Below are 19,112 nucleotides of genomic sequence, written 5' to 3' on the forward strand. Positions count from 1 at the left end.
CGGCCTGGATCCACCATTTGTGGGCGGACCCGGGGCAGAGCCTTTGATGTATCTTTCCCACAAGAACCACGAGGGTCTGGAGCCAGGTAGTTCCGACACTCCTAGCTGAGAACAGGTGCGGGGCAGGGAGCACGCAGGGCCAGAGTGACAAGCCAGTGATACTCCCACGGTGGAGAAAGTTAAGAGCGCTTTGCAATCACAGAGAAGCAGAGTGCTAATAAGGTAATTAGCACCTTTTCTCCGATTAGCCGCCAGGGAATTCTTGAAAGAGATGAAACAGAGCTGTGAAAAGATCGTGGGCAACTGAGAAGTGAGAGAAAGCAAATAGCCTGTACTCTGTGCAGAAAGGAATCAATATATGTTTTAAAAGTGGAGAATGGATCTCTCCCACTGCTGCCCCAGTGGCTTCCTTTCAGACCCTCACACTTGCCTCCCACCGCAGGACCTTTGCACACGATGCTCTTTCTTCTCCTCTGTGCCTACATCCCTCCTACTCCAGCCTCCCTTCCTCGGGGGTATCACTGACCATCTAGACAGTTCAGTTTCCTTCAGTGTGGGTTCTTCAAGCACCCTAAAGCTTTCCTTCAAATTATGAATGTCAGTACTGATTTTACATTCATGTGACTATTTGATTAATGGTTGTCTCTCCCTTTGAGACCATAAGCTCTGTGGATACAGATTCCATGGCTGGTTTCTTTCTTTCTTTTTTTTTTTTTTTTTTTCCACCACGGATCCCCACCCTTTGGCACAGTGCCTGGTACAGAGATGAACAAATAATGGAATTAATTAGCTAAAGACACAATTGAGTGATCTTTGAAGTTGGTGAATCTGTTGCTATTTGTCATTCCCATGAAGAAACTGAGGCTCTGAGGATCAGTGAGATCAAGTGACTTTCCCAAGACACGTACATGCCTTATAAACTGGCATTTGTACAGAACCCTTGAGAATCTGAGATTTTATTTCTCTTTGCTTTAAACACGGGCGTCATGTTGCTTTTTGGCGAAAGTAGAAGTTTTAAACGTTTAGACGAAAACAAGCCTACAACAACAGAAACAAAAACGAAAGACAGACGACAATAGATTCTGTTCAAGCTCCATAGTCCAGGATCAGCTACACGTGAAGAAGTTCTGCCTGTTGCCTTTAACTGGCCTGGTACAAACCTTGGTGTTCTGGCCAGCAGCTCAGAGGGGCTGGTTCCAGCCCCGGGCATAGTTTTGCATCTTAACCACCACTTTGAGCCAGAAAACCTTCTGAGGATGATGCAACGACTTTCAGGAACGACGTGGAAATGGTGGTAGGAGCCAACACCCAGTGGCTGCCCGAGATCGTGAGCATGATGCATAAGGTGCCGGAACTTTCTGCCCAAAGGCCATGCAGCCTGCTAGGCTTCCTGGCATAGGGAAGTTGGAGGTGGGGAGGGAACCTGAGTTAAGTGTCTTCCTTGGTGCTGTGTGACTTGAGAACCTAATTCACGTTGACCCACCCCGGGCAAGACTCCTCGCCTCATTCAAAACAAACCAGTCAACCATAACAAAAGCAAAAATTGAATCAGACCCCTCTGTGTGCTGGGGAATACAGTGATTAGTAAGACGAAGTAGAACAGATGAAAGAAAACATCACACGTGGTGCCTGCCTGTCTGCAGTCAGTGTAAGTTCCAGTGGGGGACAGACGCTCACACACACACTCACGCACACTCACACCCTCAGTCTCATGCACTCACTCAAAACAGCCTATAAATAAATGTCAATTAACAGCCACATGATGTGCTATGAAAATACAAGAAAGAGCCTTAGGAGGGAGGACGTTGACCTAACCAAGGAGGTCTGGAAGAGCATCTCTTAACAAGTGAGAATTTGGCAATGAAATAAAGGCTGAGTGAAAATGAGAAGGTGCCACCTGAAAGTGGGTTTGTCTCTTGGCAGAAGTGGGGCCAAAAGACACAACCAAGCCAGACCCTGGGATCAGGAAGTGGTTTGCGTGCAACAAATAGGGAGTCTACTGGGGATTTTTCCCCAAACGGTGCACTCCCCCCCCGAACAACAAAATTGGGCAAGTTTTAAGCTAAAGATGCATGCACATTCGTGAAGGGCTTGGCAAGGGAAGTCTAGAATTGGGGCACAAGTCATCCAGTAAGTTGACAGAGTCCAGGTCCTGATGGATCAAAGTCCCAGGGATCTGGAGGGTCGAAATCCTGGGGTCCTGGTGGATCAAAGTCCTGGGGGTCAGCAAGAATTGGCATCATCAGTTCTCTGGCTCCGTTTGGTCCAGTGTTTGCCCAAAGAGGGTTAAATCCTGCAAAAAAAAAAAAAAATGACTGCAAAATGTGTGTTGGGTCAATCTTTACTTTTGAAACAGCATCGCGAGTTTTATCACTGATTTATTGTCTCTGATATGGTTAGGGCATTTCCTGGCTTGGTAGTCCTGTTTGTTTTTACATTTTTCTGTTCCCTTAAAACCATTAATTCCTGAGGTCCATTTTTCTGCAATTGTAACATATCCCAGGAAGTTCCGCAAGAAATGTGCTCAGGCAAGTAGTGCCAGTCAGGCATCAATCACAAAATGTCTCGAGGTCTAAAACGACTTCTCTTATGTTGAGAAAACTGTGTCTCCTCTTTCTCCGGAAACCCCTGACCCTATCTGCTTACAGAGGGAGCTTTCCAAGGGAAATGGAACAGCATGAGCACGAGGAGATGAGGGGTCATCACTGTAGTGCGAGAGGAGAAAGCAAGGCAGCATGTGGTCTGGGACGAGCCTCCAAGGTGACAGGATTCGGACCCTGCTGGTACCTACAGGCCACACTGTAGAGCATTTTGACAGTGAGTGGTCAATGCCAGAGTGGAGGTAAACTCATGGGGCCAGGAGGGTGAAACTCTCTCCTGATTCAGGCAGTTGGCTGTAGGGATTTGAGTGTCCATAGGATCAACACCAAATCCTTCCCCCATCCCAACCAGACAGCCTGCAGGATAAGGATCTCATGATCCCAGGTGAGGGAAACCACATCCCTCCCCACACTCCCTCATTGGAGCGTCGGGAAGGTAGTGTCCCTTAGAGGCAGAAGGTTCATTAAAACCCCAACTCTTTTTTCGTCCCTGTGGTATCTCTGCTTTTCTGATTCATGGGCTGAAAGCTTCGCCTGGCCAGGGATGAACAAAACGAAGACAGTTGGGCTCTAATATCAGAACCGTCCAAACTCAGTCTCACGTGAGTTTCAGGAAAGGAGACGCCTTTGCGAGCTGTGAATGAGCCGAGTGTCGGACGGCCCCTCGGTGTTCTGTCTGTCTGTCCTGTTCAGACGAGGAGGTGCTGGCAGCCATCAAGGAGACAGCCCCAGAAAGGTGATGCGGTGTGTGCGAGCTGGAACAAGCCGCCGCCTCTGCCCCCGAGGACGTCTGAGAGGTGGTCCCCCTCTGCAGACCTTCCTCGTCTCTTGGGAGCAGATCCCAGCTAGGTTGTCTGTTTGCCCTGTGAAGAAAGAGGGATGTCCAGAGCGAAGAGCTAAGGAAGGCCACTCCTTCAGCATCGAAGGTGTATTGCGAGCGTACATTTCGGAATTAAAGAGAATCATTCGGCGTCCTTCTGCATGGAGGGAGCTACTTTCGGACTTTTTCTGTGTTTCCTTGCGTACGTTGCTTTGCCCAGCACAGCAGGAAGGATGTGGAGGACCTCGCGAACAGGAAGAGAGAACAAGGGGTGGGACAGCTGCCTGGCCCCCGTTTGAACCCCATGATCGAGAGGGCTTCTTCTGTCTCAGAATATCTTCGTGTTTGACAAGAAGCATGATGCACGGTTCAGTTAGGAGGTGTGGGGGTTTTTTCTATGGTCTCCTTCCGTTCTTGTGTCTCCTTCCCTCCTGTGGGTCACTCTGAGGCCTGGCTTCTGTCCCCTCCAGTCCTGCTCCAGTGAGCCTCTCCCTGCCCCGTGCAGCAGTACCTTCCAGTCTCTGTGCTCCCGGACCCTCGAGACACCTGTCACCCTCTCTCAAACTCATGAACCATGAGATCATGACCTGAGCTGAAATCAAGAGTCAGACACTTAACCGACTGAGCCACCCAGGGACCCCACCCCACCCCAGCCTCGGACCCTCTTGGCCCCCTGGCTCACTCCCTCACCGAGCCACCACTCTTTGCCTGGCATGGTGCCAGGTGGCAGGGGTGCAACCATGAGGTAGGGAGCAAGGTGCATCACCTGTTCTCCACATTTCTTTTTTTTATTTTTTTTTAACATTTATTTATTTTTGAGACAGAGAGAGACAGAGCATGAATGGGGGGAGGGCCAGAGAGAGAGGGAGACACAGAATCCGAAGCAGGCTCCAGGCTCCGAGCTGTCGGCACAGGGCCTGATGCAGGGCTCGCACTCACGGACCGTGAGATCGTGACCTGAGCAAAGTCGGATGCTCAACCGACTGAGCCACCCAGGCGCCCCTGTTCTCCACATTTCTAAGTGACATTGCCATTCACCCAGCTGGCCCCCTTGAATCCCCCTCCCCTCCACACCCCAGAACCCCCGCCAGTCCCCTCAGTTGGTTGCCGAAGCCACTCGATGCCACCTGCTTAGGACCCCCGGACTCTTTCTCCTCTGCTTTGTCCCCATCACCACTACCCAAGTTCAGGTGTCTCTCCCTGCCCTGAGATTGCTTCGGTGGCCTCTCCGCATGCTCTTTCTGTCTCTGTTATTTCGTCCTCAAGCCAGAGCTGTCCTTTCAGACAACAGAAATCTGGTCCCGTCACATCTCTGCTTGAAATTCTGTAAGGATCCTTCTCATCAACCCCAGAAAACCTTCGCTCCGTATCTTCTTTTTCTGCTCCCTTTCTGGGTCTCTCCTCCCCCACCCCTGCTTCCATACTTCTCTCACCTCCCTCCTTCCTTGTTTTCTTCTTCTCTCCTTCTTCTTCTTCTTTCTCTCTCCTTCCCCCACTTTCTCCTTAGCTGACTCCCCCCCCCCCATCTCCTTCCAGCAAGGATTTGAACATCTTCAACTCAGTGCCAGAATATTATCTACTAAGTTCCCTTATATGACAGACTCGACTACACATACCTTGGATACATCAACGAGCAAATGATCAGACAAGATATTCCTGACCTCATAGAGCTTATATTCTACCAGGGACAACCAGACAGGAAACAGTAAACATGGTAAGGAAGCCATAGGAGTTATATGGAACGTGAAGGTGTTAAGTGTTTGAAACCAGATCCTGTGGCGCTCTACATCTGAGCCAGAAGCATGGGCCTCCCCTTGGGCCCACCTCCCCCCTTGCCCCCCAGCCTCATGCTTCCCCTAGTCCAGGCATTTTTGCTTACGTTTCTTTGGCCCCAAGCTGCTTGCTGTTCTCTGTGCACGCCATATGCTTTATACTTCTGCAGTTTGCACACTGTCCCCTTTGCATGGACACTCTCTATGGGCCTCTCTGGCCTGTGCCCAGTTGCCTTCCATTTGGAAACAGCGAAGGGGTCACCTGCTCTGGACCCTTATGCCCCCTCTCGCTGGGTCAGGTGGACTCCCTCTTTCTGGATCCACCCCTGGTTCCCTGTTCATTCCCGGGTCTTGGCTGTCAGCCCTTCTGGACTGTGGGCCCCCTGAGGATGGGCCAAGCTCTGTGGCTTTGTCACTGAGTGAGTCTAGGAGGCCAGCGAGCTTCCCTCCCCTATCTCTGGTCTCGATTTTCTCATGTATAAAGTGGGAAGAAAGACAGCCATCCACGGGTTTCTCATGGTTGCCACAGGTTTGCAGCAAATACCGAATACCTGAGGGTGACAGGTTAGGGTGCTCCCCGCCTCGGAGACTCTGAAGAAGGAGTCCCTGCCATGCCCAACGACTCTGGAGACGACGAACCAGCCTGAGCCTGCAGAGCTCCGCAGCCGACCGGGTCCTGGCCCAGCGCCAGCCCTGAGTGTGGCCGGAACTGGAGCCCCTGGGGCTGAGCAGGAACACAAATGGGCCGTCATCGATTGTGTTTTCTTCCTTTCAAACAGTCATTTGGAACCCTTTCCAGAGGCTGCACGTCACTTTGAATCCACATTGAATTGACATTCAATTTTCCCTTTTATGCCAGTTCTTAGGAAAACACTCAAACCGTCAATTTTTCTGTTAAAACCTCTCTCTTCCCACTCCCTGTTTACCATTTCCTAATGCCTTTTGAGCACGGGGTTCAATGTGATGGTGAACTCAGGTCACAATGAGTCCATCCTCTTTTTCTGAGTTCCAGCGGGTCCTGCTTCCTACTCGTTGGGGGAAACAAACGGGCGTAGCCTTTGGATGCGTGCGTGTGCACACAGAGCCCAAGTGGACGCGTGAGAATGGAGTGTCGTCCTGTTCGAGGGGCCAGTGGCATCCATGTTTGGTCTCCTGGTCTTCAAGAGTATGAGAGATGAGCAAGCTTGATGCTCTTAAAATTCCTGGGCCTGTGTATGTTACGGGAAACTCCACGTGCTGTTAGCTTTGTGGGGGAAGCGATTAGCACGCAGAATGTTATGTCCTAGTGGAATGGGGCCGATGAGAGGTGGCTAAATCTCTTGGTGTTGGTCTGGGGCTCGTTCTGCTATCTGGAAACATCCCTTTTAGAGGAAGAAGACAGTGAAGGATGATCTTGGGGCGGTATTTGAATATATGTAACAGGCTCCCCTCCCACCCCACCACCCGCCCCGTTTAACCTAGCAAGCGGGTTAAAATTCATAAAGAGGAGGGGTGCCATTGCTCGGTGGTGGGGAGCGAATGCTTTGGGATCAAACAAAATCCAAATTAATGCCCTCGGACGTGAACACTGTCTCCTGCATGTGTTTGTACCAATGGTTAAATGAGACGCCGTGGGGAAGGCGAGCGCTCTGCAATCAACAATCTGGAGACAGCAGCCAGTGTGGGTCAGGCACGATGCTGACGGGCTGTGCGCAGGGCTCATCTCATCCACGAGGCGGGTAGGTGGCGGTTGCTTTTCCTGTCTCTCGGCGGAGGAAACGGAGGCTTAACGCTGTTGAGTCAGTTTCTCAAGGCCACAGAGCTGCTATGTGGGAGAGCAGAGGTTTGAACTCAGCTCTGTCTCATCGCCAGATCAGTGTGCCTGCCACCACACCGACTCCCTTCCCGCGACTGCGGGGTCTGCGCTCTTGCAAAGCAGTTACAGCCCCCCTGTTACAGCGTGTCAAAGAACGGGAAGGGCCATGCCTGCTCGGTGGCCCCGTCCAGAGAAGGTTGTTGTCATAGCCCACTAAGTTGTAGGCTCCGCAGGGTCGGGGGTGACTGATGACCGCAAGGCTGCTCGGGGACTTTGGGTCCCTGGGGAACAGAGAGGTGGGTGGCAGTGTGCTCTCTGAAAGGACCCCCCGCCCCCAGGAGCTTCTTCCTTCCACCTGGTCCAGCGCCTCAGGCCACCATGAGGTCCAAGGGCTCCCTTTCACTCCAGGGAGGTCCATGAGGTCCAAAGGACCCCCTTCACTCCAGGGATGAACCTGGGAGAAGCCTCTCTAGCTTCAGCTTCAGGCTCTGCTTGCTTGCTTCATGGATTTTTTTTTTTTTTATTACAGTAAAACCCATATAACGTAAGGTTTACCGTGCAATCCTGTTAAAGCGTACAACTCGGTGGCATTAAGTACACGGCCCGTGTGATGCAACTACCGTCCTATTTCCGGAACTTTTTCATCGCCCCCAAAGGAAACCCAGGGCCCGTCGGCCACGTTTCTCATTTCTGTCTCCGTCCCGGCCCCGGGCAGGCTGCGCGTCCCGCCTCTGCGGTTGGCCTGTTCCGGTCGCGTCGCGCACATGGCGTCACGCGTTTTGCGTCTGGCTTCCTGTGCCGGGGAGAGGTAGCGAGAGGGGCTTGGAAGTGAGGTGTGGACTGGGGAGGGGAGCGAGATGCCCTGTGCTCACGAGAGCCCTGAGCAGTGTGGACGTCGGAGCTGTTCCCTGGGTGTGGAGGGGCGGGGCCGCCGTTCTGTCTGAACCTGTTGGAGTCCCGAGCTCCGGACAGCAAGTGGCAAGAGTGGAGACACCGAGGGATACGAGCCCAGCCTCCCCCGAAGTTGTGCCTTTGTTTCCCGCGTTCAGATTGTCAGAGCTCGGGCAGGAGAGGATTCCTGAGATCCGCCTCCGGCTCCTTCGACTTACGCCCGCGTTCGCGCCACACGCAGGCGGCCACACGTCCCCGGCTCCATCCGCGCCCCTAACTCAGCCGCTGCTTCTCTCACTCCTTCCTTCGCTCTGTCATTCATTCATTCATGCCTCCGCTTACTCATACCTTCCGCTAACGCGCTCCGAGCTCCACCAGATACGCGGAGCCGGGCTGGGTGCTGTTGCTGCGGAGATGAATTAGCATGAATCTAGTTGCATGGAGACAGATACTTAAATAGACACTCGGAATACCTGCTGACGAGATCGACGGTAGAGGCCTGGACAGCGTGTTCCGCGAGCGCCGTGGGGGTGGAGGGGGGGAGAGGACAAAAGAGGAGGCGGCCGCGCCACGTGCGGTGGGTGAGCTGGCTCGTTTGTCTGCACTCCGTGGTTCACGGGGCTCTTGCCTGTCGCCAAGTCCTGGGTACCCAGCACCCCTCCAGGTAACCAGAGTCCCACTAGGTCCATTTTACAGATGAACACGTGGAGGTGCGGAGAGACTCGGCGACTGGCTCCAGCCTGCAGCCGGGCCAGAGAGCAGGAGAGAGGGTGGCCGCGCCCCGTGCAGTCCTTTGTCGCACGGCACACGGGCACGGACACCATCTGGGTGGCGGCCACCACTCCCCTGGTTCCTGGGTGGCTCCAGCTCTCTCCCGGGAGTGGGGACGGTTCACCCTGGGGAAGCCCCTCTTCCTTGGCTTCCCCACGGTACGTTCTGACTCACGGGCCCCCACTGCCCCAAAGCCCTTTGCCAGGTGAGATACAGGGACTGACAGGCTGTGACACGTGGCTGTCTCAGCCGGGGAGGCTGGATGGAAAGAACCCTGTAGCACCACTCCTCCAAGCTCGGTCCGTGGACCGGCACCTTCATTGCCACCTTGTGCTGCATCTGCATCTGCATCTGCCGTGGAGCAAGGTCCCCCGGGGATTCCTGGGCTCATTAAAATAAGTAAGGACCTCTCGATAAGCCTCAACTTCCTCACCTGTAAAATGGGAACCGAAGCACTTCTCCCGAAAGGTCACTTTGCAGATTCAACGGCTGCAAAGCTCTCTGCTTAGCTTGGCGAGCCATCCTGGTTTGCCCAGCCCTGCGGGGCTTGGGGGTGCTAGGCTCTCAGCGTGAGCCCCGGACGGCTTGTCCACCTGCTGTCAGCTCGGTGCCCGGCACACAGTCAGAGCGGCTGCGGAGTCGTGCGTCCTTACTGGGACATTTAGGAAACACGTGGGGAGGAGCCACAGGAGGGCTGTTCGCGGTTGCATTAATGCTGCGCTGGCGGGTGGTAGTGCTGTGGGTTTCCTTGTCGCCAGCCCGGTTGATTCTTTCGCGAGGACAACAACCCCCGTAATCCGAGCTCTCATGAATCAAGCTCTTGACGTGCGAGAGCCACACATGCATTATCTCAATCACAACAAGCTCCTTCAAGGAGGGAACAAATTCCCTTCACTTCGCGAACGAGAAAATGGAGCCTCGCGGGTACCCCATATCTTGCCCAGGCCTCTGACGTGAGGAAGAGGAAGGGGCCAAGGCTGAGCCCTCTGTGCCTTCAGTCACGCCTACAGACAGACCCCCAAAGGGAGAGGTAACTACCTCCCGAGGTTCAGCTCTCAGAGCTCTTTGTAGACATTTGTTAGAGAACCAGGGGCATTTTGAAGACATTTCTACTCTAATGTTTACGGCCGGGACCTGCCCCTCACAAGGGGCAATTCTCCTTTTTCCACAAACAAAGCTGCCTCCTTCAGTCCGGCAGTGGCCCTCTGAGTGTGACAGCCAGAGACGAAAGCTTAACAAACGGGACCTGTTTGTGTTTTTCCTTGCTGCAACAGCATAACGACAAGCGATTATTGTTGGTGGCAACTTGTCCTGTCTTTCGTCTGGGTCATGGCAGCGGTGGCTGTCAGAGTCCCCGAGCGAGCGGGAGCCAGTCTTGGTGACATATTAAAGGAAAAACAGAAACAAAGGAAGGATGAAGGGCTCACGCAGGGAGGAGGGAGCTGTGTGGGGAGAGGCAGCTGATCCTGGGGAGAAAGTGCAGGTCAGAGACAGGAAGGGTGACAAGCGGAGGGACAGCGTAGTTTTGTAATCCAAGCTCAGAATGAACGCCGTCGCTCTCCCACCTTTTTTCCTAGCCAACGTGATGTCAGGAATCATTGTTTGCCAGTGACAGAAAAGCTCATTCAAACGGGCTTAAGCAAAATGAGGTGATTAATTGGGACATGCAGTGACAACCAGGGTGCGATGGCTTCAGGTGTGACCGGAACAAGATGCTCACCAAGCGTATCAGGACTTGGTAACTATCTTTCCGCTTCGCCTTTGGCGCTCAAGATGGTGCATGGTGGCCAATGGCTGCCAGAAATCCTGGCTGAGCATCCTTCCAGGTTCAAGTGTAACAATAAGAGAAACTGTCTTTGCCCGCTCACTTTTTCCAGAAATCCCAAGAGTTACTCTGATTGGACCTGTTAGGACACATTCCTCCCCCTGAACTGATGGCTGACACTGTGGGGTTTGGATGAGCCAGTGGGTTTGGCTGACGGCTCTCTGTGGAAATTCACTATTAACCAGGAAGGGAAGAGAGGGGATGCTCGGTGGTTGGCATAACAGGTGCCCGTCACGTGTCTCAGAGAGGCTTGTGCTTCTCTAAGAAAACAAACCTGAAAGAAATGGCTTCTGGTGCATAGAGCAAGGCCGGTAGCTCAGTCACTGTTGGGACTGGGAGAAAAAGAAAAAAGATGCCCCATACTTGGGTTTATCGGCAGCTCGGAGACCTGACTCAGTGCTCATTGGTCTCTGGTCAGGTAGAATCTCCCTGTGGCTTTCTGTGTGAGAGTGGCTGGACCCAGCCTCAGACAATCCGTCATCATGAACGACCCGGTTTAGGAGCCTTGAGTCAGACACTCACCCGCAGGTTGACAGAGCACCGGGTGAAGCCAGTTTGGGCTTTTGCTGTGTCCTTGCACAGAAATAAGAGCCTCGGTCTCAGCAGGTGTCTCTTCTTGGCCAGGCTGCTAACGATCTAGAAAGCAGGGCTGGGTCCCAGAGCAGCAATCATCGTGTGGTTCTGAAGCACGTAGAGGGTGTTGGGCTGTCCCCAGCTAGTTGCAGTGGGACTCAAGGAATGCATCTCCCCATGCGTTTGTGTATTCTCTGTGTATTCTCTCCTCTGGCATCGCATCACTTGCTAGAGGAGGAGCCTGGGTCTGGATGACGGACTGGGACTGGGTCTGGAATGCCCAGGCAGACATGAGAGTTCTAGGCACACCATTGGACGTTAGGGTACCAGTTGACTCAACAATAGATCGTTATGTGCAAACAGTTCTGTGCCTCACTGTACCACCCATGTAGGCTCCTCTCTTGGCACGGGTCAGAATTACAAAGGAAAGAATTGGGCTGCCTCACATGAAACCCCCACACCCCCAGGTCGTTTCCCAGCTTCCCTGCCAGAAGGCACCTCCTTGGTGCATTTAGTAGATGAATTGTTTGGAGTGAGACTGACCTGGGAATTAAATCAGACCCCTTTCCATGATCTTCAGGACATGTGCTGTGTGATATGGTCTCTGCCTTCTGCCCTCATTCATCTCTCACCTTTCTCTCTCTCTGCCTCGCTCATTAAACTAGAGCTGTTTTGATCTTCCTTCTGTTCCCTGAACTTGCCAAACCCCTTCCTACCACATGCCGCTCCTTCTTCTCAGATGGCTTTCCTTGCCCCGCCCTGGCCCTCGGCTTTGCCTGGCTGACTCCTGCTTCACATTCTTTTGATCGGCTCCAGCGCGGCGGACCGGCAGATCTAAAGTGGTGTTCCTCTCCACTCCTGAACTGTTACATCATCTGAGTTCCTTGAAGTTATTCTGTGTGTCGATGTCATTCTTTCTCTTCTGTCTGTTCCCTTGAGAATGCAGGGACCTTCACTTTTGGTAGCCTCTTTCCCTAGATTCACTCGCCTGGAACAACGCCTGGCACATAGCTGGAGTTTGTTCAATCCGTTGAATGGATGAAAAGCAATCAATAGATGAATGTTTCTGGAGCAGTGGGTTGCTCAAATGCATAAAGCACTAGTCTCTCTCTTTCTACCCACGGGCAACCTTGCAGATGCAGAATGATGCTTCCAGTTTTATCCCCAAAGTAGCGGCCCAGTGCCCTGAGGGTGTTAAGAGGGACTCGGAAGGACATTGTGCCCTGCCCTTAAAAATTCTAGTCTGAGGAGCCGGGCAAGATGCGTGCCTCCCAGTAACTAGGCAACCACCCACCAGTCAGGGCTGAGGAGTGATGTGTAAAGGCAGAGATGCTGGAAATTCACAAGTGGGAGTGCTAAGGACTCCATGATGGATGTGGGAGTCGTGGCTTGATGGTCAAGGCCGGCATCTTCACCACAGTCATGGCCAACTCAGCCTGACCAAGCCCTTCCTGTATGCCAAGGGCTTTATGTACATCACCTCACAAAATATGTGCAGCAGCCCTTTGGGGTGGTGACCGTTACCGTCATTTTCCATTTCTTGGATGGGGAAACAGAGGCTTGGGTGAAGGAACTTTCTCGCATTAAGAAGCTGTTCCTGGGGTGCCTGGGTGGCTCAGTCGGTTGGGCGTCCGACTTCAGCTCAGGTCATGATCTTGCAGTTCATGAGTTCGAGCCCCACGTCGGGCTCTGTGCTGACGGCCCAGAGCCTGGAGCCTGTTTCGGATTCTGTGTCTCCCTCTCTCTCTGCCCCTCCCCCACTCATGCTCTGGCTCTCTCTCTCAAAAATGAATAAATGTTAAAAATAAATAAAAAAAAAAGCTGATCCTGCTCAGGCTGTCCGCAAAGCCCCTGTTCCTCCTACACATCCCCTGTTCCTTGTGGTTTCTCTGTGTAGAAAACATTTCCCCCTTGAGGGCATCATGACACAGTAAAGATGGCTGTGAATTAGGAGGTGAGAGACCCTGGGTCTGTTGCTGAGATCCCACTGATTTATGTGAAACTTGAAGCAAGTCATTAAGATTTTAAAGCCTGTTTCCTCCCCTAGAAGATAGAGAAAGTGGACTCAGAGGTACAAAGTCTTGCTGAACATAAGCATATTCTGGAGAAAATACATATTTTAGACAAAGATTCTGATCCAGTGGGGGTGGCCCGGAGCCCAGAGATCTGAGGGCCTGAGAAATTCCCCAAGGGAACACAGCTACAAGGTTGGATACCAGACTGAGATTAGCGTCTTCAACCCTGCCTGCACATTACATTCACCCAGGGAATTAAAAAATCCCAGACCCTATCCCAGACCCCATCCCGGACCAAGTCAGTTGGCATCTTTAGGTGTGGGGCTGGTGGGGGTGGGAGAGCACTAGCTTTGAGATGTGGCTCGTGTGCCTGAGAAGCCATAGTTAATTTTATTCAGTTCTTGTAAAGTAAGGCTGAATACTCACCTGCAGCCAGTAGGTGCTATACTGGAAGCCCAGGCTAGGAAGAGGTTGAAGACTTGGTCATTCTAGGAGGGTCCATTCCTTCCTCCATCCCCCACCATAGAGCTCATCTTAGAATTTCTCTTATGTGTTCCTCATTTCCTGCAGCCCAGTGTGAGAGCCTAGTGCACAGACTCTGAGTTAAGATTGGAGTGTCTGTCCTGGTCTCCAACCCAGAGCCCAGCAGCCACCCTAGTTGGGAACCCACCAGTCACCAGACACTTGAGATTCAACTTCTCATTTGAAGAGAGAAGGAGAGAACAGAGAACGGTGGTGTTAGGTCATTTTAGAAGAATCATGGTGGATTGGCTTCTGGGAGAAGCAAAATGGGGGACAGAATGGAAATGATGAAAGGGTGCGATGAGCACAGGTTGCTGATAGAGGAGTTGTGTGTTGGTGGGTGATGGGGCGAATGTGCTTTTGGGAAACAATAGCCAGAGGGAGGAAGATTTCCTTTGGTTTTCCTTCCGAGCACGCATTCGTTATCTTCATTAGCTCACTCAGCGATTCGTCTTGTCACGTGCTTGTAGGGTACCTGACCTCACTCGGGGTACTCAGATGGATGCTAAGCCCCAGTCCTGGAGTCCAAACTGTGATGGGGCTGTGTGTGTTTTTATTTTATCCTGAAGGTTGTGAGAGCTGCTGAAAAAAATTTAAGCAGGAGGACATCATGCTCCAGTTTGAACTTTATAAAAAGTAACTAGAGCAGCAGTGTGGAAGGTGGGTGGGAGAGGGACAGGACTGGGATGGGGACTCCACACAGGAGGTTCTTGCTGTTGTTTGAGAGAGAACCACCGTGGGACTGGAACATGAGCACGTGTAATAGGGAGAGGAAAACGAAATAAACCTGTAGGGTGATAAAGAAATAATGGATGCCTCTAGCTTGAGTGGTGGTTACCTGTTGTACTAAATGTGGGAAGAGATCCCTCCTATCCTGAAAGGAAAAAAATGAGGGATAAAACACAAATCATGAAACAGTTCAATAGGTAGAGGTTGCTTGGAATGAAATTTTGTGTTTGTGAATCATGAAGCTGATGTGTTTTGGGAAATGGTACCCGGGTATGGTTTCCTCTCTTAGCCCCAGTCTTCTGCACCAACTGATTGCCAGTTGATGTGAGATCATTGACAATGGTTTTCCATTTCTGGGGCATTTTCTTTTCTAGTTGGATGCCTCAAAAATGATGAAGTGGTGGTTATTTACACCCCCCCCCCACTCTTCTGTTTCCTCTTCTGCACACCTGAAATCAGGGTGTCCTAGTAGCTAAGCATCCAAATTCTCCATTCAGACTGCCTGGTCTTGAATCCTGGCCCTGCCATGTACCAGCTGTATGAGTTTACGCAAGTTACTTTCTCTCAACCTGAGTTTTAAAAATCTGTAATACAAGGATTATATTAAGACGTTTTACTACATGCTACGTTGTCCTACATATTGCATATGCCCAGTAAAGGTTAGCTGTGATGTTGGCCATGATGATGGTAACTCGGGTAAGGAGGAGAGGGACATGGATAGATGATGTGATGATGGATGATGATGGTGGTGATGGTGGATTATGATGATGGTAGATGATGATGATGGTGATGATAGATGGTGGTGGTGGTGATGGAAGAGGAAGAGGAAGAGGAGAATGGCTGATGATGGGATAGAGATCCTCCAGTGGGACAGAGCTTATATGTATGTGAGAGTGCTACTCTTCTGAATCCTCAGGCTTATCACATCTGGTGCCTTTACAGAAATAAAATATATTTAAAAGCTCAGTCCATACACAGTAAGAGTGACAGGAAACACATCAAGGCTCACCAGGACAGTCCTCTACCAAGAGAAAGAAAATCCCCAAGGTGTCCCTCTCAATGTTTGCTGGGTCACCTACATCATTATATTTTGTTTGTTTTGGTACCCAAAGGAAAATAAGCTATGGAAATGTGTGCAGCGTTGACAACAGGTGACCAATTCTCTCATGCCTCCTAGGAATGAACTTCCTGCTCATTTATTTCCTCTCCAAATATATATTGAGCCCCTGCTGTGTGTCAAACATTGTTCTAGGCTTTGACGATACTAACTTGGATACTACTCATGCTGCCATTGAGATGAGACCAAGGAAAGCAAACCATTGGAGTTCATATACTCAGATCACAGAAATTCAGTTTCATTTGGACTGGCATGGGGCAGAAGCAGTGGTTTTTTGTTTGTTTGTTTTTTTGTAACTCTTAGGTGATTTTCCTATGCAGCCAGGAGTGAGAGCCACTGGTGTGTGTAAGGGAACTTTGAATGACATCTTGCAGTAACAAAGCTGTTGTCAGCATGGTGCCATGTGGATTTGAGGGAAGTCACTTAACCTCTCTTCCTGTGTCTTCATGAGAAACGCCATCCGTGAGGGTTATAACCACTTACAATACCTCATCCCTTGGGTCGTTAGAATCGAACAGCCTTTGTGAGTGGGTAACTGAAATGAAAGTTGGTGTTAGACTCCTATTAAACATCATGCCTTGATACCCACGGTAGTCAGGTCTTCCCCTGAGCACTCAGCAAGCTCTGGAACATTCTAGAACATTAGATCAGGAACTCTCATCTACCACACCCCCTGCCTCCCTCGCTCTGTGTTTAAAACAGTTTGTTCTGTCTTCAGCAGAGCAGTGAGCCCGGGGAGAGAACTGCTTTCGCTTCAGAACCAAAGTGGGTGTCTGAAATCTGTTCCTCTCCCCCCGCTGCACACTGCCGAGGAAGCCGGTGCCAGAGGTGGTCAGAGACGGATCTGTAGAATCCGAAAAGGACAGGCTGAGTGATGGCAGGAGGTGGCAGGAGCAGGAGAGACAGCCTCTGCCATTCAGGTAGGCAGCGGGAAGAACGTTCAGGGCCTTGAAAAAGAGGGCAGCATTTGGCATATCAGATGCCAGGCCCTGGGAGTGTGGCCAAATTCCTCCATCACCTCCTGCCAATCCATAAAAATACCTTTGAAAAATCCAGAGCCGAACGTGAGCCTCTTCAGTGTCTCGCTGTGCAGTTCTATCTGGCAAATAACTTCTCGCTTACATTCCTCCAAAAGGTATAGAGTGCCTTTGGTCCATAATGCGTTCCGGAGTTTCAGATGCCAGTGGAAACCATAGTGGTGTAGGGTAACTGTGGGAGGTCTATGAAGGACATGAGTGATGGTTTCTCTCCAAAGCATGATTCATCACCGTGAGGAAAGACAGTTCCTTCTCTTCATGCAGCCTCCTTGGGCTCAGAATGAGTGGGCTGGTTTGCGGAGGGGAGGGGCAATGTGAAACGAACATGTCAGTAGATCCGGACACACCAGTTTCTGAAATAGGATCAGGTCCCCTTAGGTCTCTGGCACAGTCCATGTTGTCTAGAGGAATGAGGACGATGGAGAGGAGTCCCCAGCCTATCGGGGGCAGCCATAGATGAGTCTGTCTGCCTGCCAGCTCAGCCCTTTTTCATTCTTCATGGCAGCCCCCAACCCCACCCTGGGACGGTGCTTATTATACCCACTTTATAGGCAGAGAAACTCGGATGCAGAAAGTTTCAGAATCTACCCACAGTCACACGGTTGGTTAACGCAGAGCTGAGACTTGAATTCAAGTCCAGCAAAGCCGGGGGCCCATACTACTTCAGCTATAGAGTTTGACTGTTGTGCATAAAGGGGTAGGCTGGAGGGTCTGTACTTAATGTGATGAAGGGTCTAGGGGAGCCATTGATGACCATAGAGGAGACAAGTGGCACGATTAAAGCAGCGTTTAGGCATTTCAATCAGGCAGTCATGAATGCGGTGAATTGTTGGGAGGTCCAAGTCCAGAGTGGGAAGTGGGTAGCATAAGCCCCTGATGTGAAATACCAAGAGTCCTGACCCACGGGGAGAATAACAGTGACATCTATTTGTTGAGCACTTGACATGTGATGGCTATTGCGCTGGAAGCTTTTATACAAGGAGGTCATTTAATCCTTGCAGCTCAATGGGGAAGTGCTGTTGTCACCAACAGTGTGGTGCAGGGGTGAAAAGCTTACACCCAAAGCAGGCAAGCCCGATTCAATGCCTGTATGACCCTGCAGGACTCCCTCTACTTTTGAGTCTTTCTTCATTTGTATGATGGGCATAATACCATTACCAGTTTAGGAAGGTGGTTGGGGCTAGGATTAAATGAGATACTGCATTGAAAGTGTTGAGCCACGTGACTCTCATAGGCTAAGTCCTTCTGGCACGTTAAGTGGTATAATTATTGGCATTGCCACACCCATTATACAGATGTGGAAACTGAGGCTTGGAAAGGTGAAGTGATTTTTCCCAAGGTTACAATTAGAATTGGTGCCTGGACAGCATGACCCCGGAAGTTAGACTGTTTTCCGTCCTGGGGTGAAGACATTAATGGGGATCAGAAGAGGGTAACAGGAGAGATTCAACTTGGACTAAAGCACCACAGGACCAGGGACTGGGGACGCCACAGGCAAAGGAACCCGCACGTATTTTTACACAGACGGCTATGCCAGGCGAGCTCCCAGCTAATGGACTGCTGTCCTATAATCTCTCTCTTTCATGAAGTTCACAAGGCAGCCATACCCTCCTCTCTACATGGAGAGCCAGATGAGGCTGCATTTGCTCACAGCACATGGAGCAGGGGTGCTGGTGCAACCCCAACACCACCAGCACCCCCCTAGCAGGTTCGATCTCCACCTCTCCACCAGTACCGGTTATCCCTAGGAAGTGTGTGTGTACATACGGATCGTCTCAGAGATCCTTTTTACTGGGTTTCAGCCATGCTCTTAGCATATGCCCTCCTGAGATCTTTCTCCATTCCTCGTGTGCTCACAGGAAGGTGCTGATCTCACTGCCTTGTGCAGTCATAGTGTAACCCTGCTGACCAGCGTCCTTGGAGCATCTTGGTTCCATGGGAATTATTACATACCCTTTGTAATTAAGTTTGGGACTTCCCAGTCCCCTCCCAGGAAACACTTGGCAGTGCTAAGTTTGGTGGCTATAACTGCCTTGGGACTTCACTTCTGTGTCTTCTTTTGGTTCTTTATGTTGTCGCTGTCTTTGGTATTTAATGAGGTTCCCTGGACAGCTGTTGAGCCTTGTAGGACTTCTCGATTCCTCTTCTGATCAATGAAGGTCACCCTCCACTAATTTCAGACATTGGATGGAGGAGTAGTAGGTTGGTGGTGTTGAAAGATTTTAATTTCTGGGCGTGACATTGAAGAGTAAAAAAATGCAAAAGCTCCGACGTGGACTTCTCCCGTCTGGCATTATGTTTAAAACCAAGGACATTCCTCTTAGACTCCATTCACACTGTCATCTACTCATGCATTCCTTCATCCTCCATTTACTGATGGGTCATGTGCCAAGTCTTCCACTGGGTGCTGGGGACAGAGAGATGAGGACACAGCAGAATCTCTGCCCTTGAGCCATTCAGTCTTGTCGAAGCACGATTTAAGACGTTTAATCAATCCACGAACATTGGATTTCTCCAAAAGCTACTGTAGGGAAAAAGATAATTATCCAAAGTCTTTAAATCTGTTACCCACTTTAATTGATTTAATGAGGTAAAATTCATAAAACTGTATTGTTAGAAGGAGCCCAGAGGCATTTATTCCTGTG

General features: G+C 51.0%; 1 protein-coding gene and 1 long non-coding RNA gene across 4 annotated transcripts in view; one reads left to right on the forward strand and one right to left on the reverse strand.

Moving 5' to 3' along the window:
* The window catches only part of GRIN2A (glutamate ionotropic receptor NMDA type subunit 2A), a 536,750-nt gene that overhangs the window by 356,791 nt on the left and 160,847 nt on the right, over positions 1–19,112 (forward strand). The gene's annotated exons all lie outside the window — the stretch shown is intronic.
* Positions 878–8,170, reverse strand: LOC109495295. The gene is made up of 2 exons (XR_006591064.1): positions 7,543–8,170; positions 878–2,293 (listed from the first exon to the last, which is right to left on the reverse strand). It is a non-coding gene; the product is annotated as an uncharacterized LOC109495295 (long non-coding RNA).

This window comes from Felis catus, chromosome E3 (assembly GCF_018350175.1).
Source record: "Felis catus isolate Fca126 chromosome E3, F.catus_Fca126_mat1.0, whole genome shotgun sequence".
Taxonomy (NCBI): Eukaryota; Metazoa; Chordata; class Mammalia; order Carnivora; family Felidae; genus Felis; species Felis catus.